Raw genomic sequence first — 6,032 nt, forward strand, 5'->3', positions numbered from 1 at the left:
TTCATCTTCTGGCATTATAGCTGACACTATTCTGGTACTCTTCATCATGTTTCAATAGTTAATAATCTGGTGCTATATGACATTGTTCCACTGCTAGTCATAAAGTTTTCAGTGAGTAACTATTCGAAAGTAGTCTATCTCTCCTTCTTCCTAGTCTGTGTTCGTCTGAAAGCTCATCTCATACCTCTCCCCCATGGTTGGTACTGTTGTTATTGTTGTTGTTAGGTGCCATCAAGTCAGTTCTGGCCCATAGCAACCCTGTATAGGGTTTCTGAGGAGCAGCTGGTGAGCTTGAACTGCCAACCTTGCAGTTCAAACAGCTTTGCAGTCTGGTGCATAAACGGCTTTGCATTCTGGTGCACAGCACTACACCAGGACCCCAAAGGGACACTAAATGGTTTAAAATCAGGAAAGGTATGTTCCAGGATTGTATGTATTGTTTCACCATATTTATTCAGTCTATATGATGAATAAATATTCTGAGAAGCTGGATTATATGAAGAAGAGTGTGGCATCAGGATGAAGACTTTAACAACCTGCGATATGCAGATGATACAACCTTGCTTGCTAAATTCAAACAGGACTTAAAATACTAATGAAAACCAGAGACCACAGCTTTCAGTATGGATTGTACATCAATGTAAAGAAATCAAGAATTCTCACAACTGGACCAATAACTAACATCATGATAAATGGAGAAAAGATTGAAGTTGTCAAAGACTTCATTGTGCTTGGATCTACAGCCAACTCTCATGGAAGCAGAAGTCAGGAACTCAGATGACGTTAATGCATTGGACAATCGGCTGTGCAAGACCTCTTTAAAGTATTCAAGAGCAAAAATGTCATTTTGAGGACTGTGGTGCGTGTGACCCAAGTCATGGTATTTTCAATAGCTTCATATCCATGTGAATGTTGGACAGTAAATAATTATGGAAGACTGTAGAAGAGCTGATATGTTTGAATTATGGTGCTGGAGAAGGATATTGAAAGTATTGTTGATTGCCAATAGAATAAACAAATCTGTGTTGGAAGAATTACAGCCAGATGCTAGAAGTCAGGATGATGAGACTTTGTCTCTTGTTGTTGTTGTTAAATGCCGTCAAATCAGTTCCAACTCATAGTGACCCTGTATATGGTTTCCAAGGTTTTAAACCTTCATGGGAGTAGAAAGCCTCATCATTCCCATTGAGCAGCTGGCAGATTGTTCTCAATCCAGTTCTTATCGTATGGAGCCCCCACTTTGGACATATTATTAGGAGGGACCAGACCCTGGATAATGGCATTATGTTCGGTAAAGTGGAGGATCAGCAAAAAAGAGAAGACCCCGATAAGATGGATTAGCACAGCAGCTGCAACAATGGGCTCAAGTGTAGCAAGGGGTATGAGGACTGGGCAGTATTTGGTTCATTGTGCATAAGGTCACTATGAGTCAGAGCCATTTCAATGGCATCTAATAATAACAGTGTATTAGGGCTCATGTTCCTATTTTCACATTTAATATTAAAAAGTTTAATTACCTGATACCCAGATTCTTTTGAGCCTCATTATTAGTCATGTGTAAACTAAATTGTATACTTGGTTGGGAAGACCTTAATACCTCAGATAAGTAAGTCCACTTTTGGATGCTCATAAAATTGATCATTTTCAGAAAGGTTTCTCAGTGGAGAAAACATCTGAAAGAACCTGTTGATATACTTTCCAACTGTCTCCAGACACATTTGCTATTACCCATGGAACTACTTAGAAATGTCTGATGCTTCATTGTGTTGATTTCAACTCATGGAAACCTGATGTCTATTGGAGTAGAACTGTGTTTCACATGGCTTCCAGTGGCTGATTTTTCAAAAGTAGATTGTGCCTTAAAAATTTGAAAATAACTTATGTCTTCTTAATAGGAGGAGGTATACCGTATTTATCATTGTATACCTAGCCAGGAGTTCTGGTGTGGTGTTGTGGGTTAATGTACTAGACTTTAAAGTCATTTGAATTGCAAGGTGATGGTTCAAGCTCACCTGCTGCTCCTCAGAAGCCCTATAAAGGGCCGCTATGTGTGGGAACTGACTCAATGGCACTTAAAAACAACAACATAGCTAGCCCCAGTCTTAGGAGGAGAAATGTAGTTAGAAACCCACAAATACATATAGTAAAAATTCCTCGCAAGTATTAATTAATCTTCCTTTCTAATAACTCTTACTTTAGAATTCCACTCCAGCATTGTGATCACTTGGAAGGTTCTGTCAGTACTTGAAGTTTATTCTGTAGTACACCTGCAGCAGCCCTCATGGCAAGGTGTCTGTTTACCTGGTCATCCACTGTAAACTCTGGAGGCTGATAATGTGTTTGTGATCCAGAACCTAGCAAGGTAGCTTGGCATGTGGTAGATGCTCACTAAATGAATGAATAACATTGACTGAATCTTTCCATCTTTCCAAAGTCCTGCACAACTTTCCCCTTTTTGCATGTGTTTACTTTATGTATTTCAAAGCACCTAGAAATCCACACAGTGATTTATATGATTTGAAGAGCTAAGCGTAATACAGGACTCGCTTTCCTTGTAAGCCAACAATAATTTTAGAACAAAGTTTTCTGTCTTTGGGATATGAAGAAGGCACGCGATAGTAGAACTGCATTTTGGAGTCTTTGCTTTCTGTGTTAAGGATTCCACAGAGGAACAGCAGAATACCTGAGGTCATTGTGGAGCCAGGGAGCAGATATGAGTGGAGATAACACTGTGAGAATAAGTAGGGATTTTAAACAGTGCAGGAAAAAGCCAAATCTTTAAAAAATATGCCAAATTTTAATGTCTCATGATTAAAAGACACAATAATAACAGACAAAACTCTGAGAACTTGGAAAGAAATATTAATCTTAGAAAATATTTTTCCAGCAATGCAAAAGAACGTTTCCATAGCAGACACCTCCTTTATCACTATCCATTTAGTGTTTTTAAAGCGATGATAGGGCCTGTCAAGTCATGGGTAGCAGGTAATAAGATATTTGAAGAAACCAAATGATTTGCTGGACCCATTGACCTGCGTTTGAATTCTAACAATATACAGCTTAACGATCTTAATGTCTACAGAATATGTACTGGGTTTATAGTAAAGATTTTTTTATTTTAGCTGTGTAAGATTGTCTGCCTGTTTCTTCAATACAGATGATATGTTGCACATAAAGAGTACCTGCAGATGTTGAATTTGTGATCTTTCTCCCCCCTGCTTAATTTGAAACATATTATGTGCATCTGTCAGTCTGTTTCTTCCCAGAAAGACACACTGTCTGTGGGTTCCAGCCTGAACCACATGCTGTGATAAGGCTCTTACACAGAGGTGTTTGGAGACAGAGCTGCCTGAAGCAGGTCAGCACAACTTATTCACATGCTGAGCAATGAAAACTTGCTTCAGAGAGTTTTATGGTCCAATTTGGGATATAGGGAAAAAGCTGAATTGGTCACCTAGATGAGAAGATGAATTCATTTTATGTACCCTCATCTGTGCATTCACTGTCGCTTTGTGCAGTCTCAGGAGCTGGATTATATGAACCGTAACATCTTCCTTCCCATACATCAATTTACGTGTTCATTCAGCCCACCTCTGAGCTTCCTCCCTGAGTGATCACATCGAGTTCCATGGCTTTTATATTTATTTTCCCATAGGCTTTTTATCCCATTTATTTTTAACTTTTTATTGTGAATTAGGTGGCAGTTTACAGAGTAAATTGGATTTCCATTCAGTGATTCATACACATTTTGTTTCATATCACTGATTACAATACCACTTCCTCCCTATGTTTTCGGTTTCCATTCCTCCTCCTTTCCACTCCTTCCTACCTTCTGAACTTTGTCCTTGATCAAATGCTTCCCTGTTGATCTCAAATGGTTGATTATTCTCCCTAATATCATTGTTCACCTTACTGACCTCTTTGTTTGGCTGAAAAATTGAGCTGTGGGGCTAAGTTCAATTCCAGACCTAAAGAGTGACTAAGGATTATGGTCTCGAGAGCCTACCAGTCTCTATCTGACCAGTAAGCCTGGGGAAGGGTTTATTTTGAATTTTGTTCTACGTGTTTCTCCCACAGTAACTAGGATCTTCTAATGTGATCCTCCTCTTCAGCGCAGTTGGTAGTGATAGCCAGATACGTCTAGTTCTTCTGATCTCAGGTCATGGAGGCTGAGGTTTGTATGGTCCGTTAGACTGGTAGTTTCCATATATCTTTGACTTTCTTCACTCTTCTTTGCTCCAGCTGGGGGTAGACTAATAGTTACACCTTAGATAACCCCCCACAAGCATTTGGAACCCAAGTTGCTACTCACAAATGTAGGATGTAGAACATTGCTTTCAAATACCATCTCTGTGTACTACTGGCTCCCAAATTTGTCTCTCTAGCCTCAATTCTGCCATTAAATCTCAGACCATGTGTTCATTTGCTGGTATAATAACTCCTCAGGACTGTCTAAAGGCTTCCCGAATTTAGCACATCCCAAAGTGACGCTTGATTGTCCCCTTGACTTCCCACACCTAATCCTTTCCTGGGGTTTCCCATTTCATTAATCTACTTGCTCCAGCTGGAATTAGTGAAGCCAGCTTTAGTTACTACCTCTTTGCATTCTTTCACTCCTTCATGTAGTGCACTAGCAAATTCCCTCAGCAATCCCTTCCAAATACAAGAGGGTTTAAAAAGTGGAAAATGGAATGGAAAGAAAACAGAATTTTTCCATGAACTTTTTGAAGCCCCCTCATATATGTCATACCCAGCCTCTTACTCACCACCTTTCTGTTTCTACTTTATTAAACTAAAAAGAAATCCTGTTTCCTTTTGCTTCACTGCATCCCCTAAAAACAGAATGGGTCACTAGCAGCTCTACTGCTACCAGTGAAAATTCAACCAGGGTTCCCACTCTTGCTGAGTGTGCTCGTGCTGCAGTGTCTGATCCAGAAATACAAACACGTGCATCAGTGTGTCCATCACTTAGTAAGGGATATAGGCTTCATCGAGGTGACTCCTCCCTGAATGGATTACCCAAGATACTATCCAAAAAAAAAAAAAAAAATGTCATGCAAGCTCTTTATATATGAAATCTTAAACCTTCAATTATGAAAAATTATAAAAATATATATTCCTCAACTTTCAACAAATAAATTTTAAAACAAAGATGAAAGGTATTATTTCTAAGAAAATTTAATTTACTCCTTCTGTCTTCCAAAAAGAGGGGAAAAAAATCCATTGGACCAATTACCATAGAAAAATGCTAATGTGAAAATTCTAATTATCAACCAACAGAGTCTAGCAGAATCTTGGACTGTCTAAAACAGATCTCCTACCTACCACATTCCCTTCATTTCTCTTTCGTTGCTTTATTTTCATCTCTGTAGCACATTACTGATCTGCTGTCTCCCCAGTAGAACTTTGAAAGAACAATGTTACTGTTGTTCATTTCCAGAATGCAAGAATGAGACAACGTTGGAACAGGTGTTGGTATAATTCACTATATTAACAGATCTTTAGAGAAAACTCATTAATTCACCTTCACAGGTGCTGAAAAGGTATTGTTAAAAGTTTTAAATCCATTCTCTGTTTTAAAACACTTTGGGGGTTATGTGCCGTGGAGTTGGTTCTGACTCATAGCAACCCTGTACAGGGTTTTCAAGGCTGTAAATCTTTACGGGAGCAGAAAGTGTCATCTTTCTCCTGCGGAACAGCTGGTAGTTTCAAACTGCTGACCTTGCGGTTCGCAGCCCAATTCCTAACCACTATGCTAATAATGGATGCCTTCGTAACATGATAAAATATATGTATATCATCCAAAATTGAGCATCATACTGGATAGAAAAACTATTAACTGTGTTATGTCAGGAGCAATGAAGATGAGCATACCCATTGTTATAATTGCCCCGTACCTGTTTTGGTTGTACAAGTACTAACAAATGCAGTACAGGCGAAAGAAATTAGAAACAAAATTGCAAAAGGGAGAGATTGATGTTATTTGTAGATGATAATGAGTATATGGTTATTTCTATAAGCAACTAGAGAAC

At 38.8% G+C, this 6,032-nt stretch overlaps 1 protein-coding gene across 1 annotated transcript in view; it reads left to right on the plus strand.

Annotated features, from left to right (window-relative positions):
• The window catches only part of BACH2 (BTB and CNC homology 1, basic leucine zipper transcription factor 2), a 212,371-nt gene that overhangs the window by 49,291 nt on the left and 157,048 nt on the right, over positions 1-6,032 (plus strand). The gene's annotated exons all lie outside the window — the stretch shown is intronic.

This window comes from Chrysochloris asiatica, unplaced genomic scaffold, assembly GCF_000296735.1.
Source record: "Chrysochloris asiatica unplaced genomic scaffold, ChrAsi1.0 scaffold00146, whole genome shotgun sequence".
Classification (NCBI taxonomy): domain Eukaryota; kingdom Metazoa; phylum Chordata; class Mammalia; order Afrosoricida; family Chrysochloridae; genus Chrysochloris; species Chrysochloris asiatica.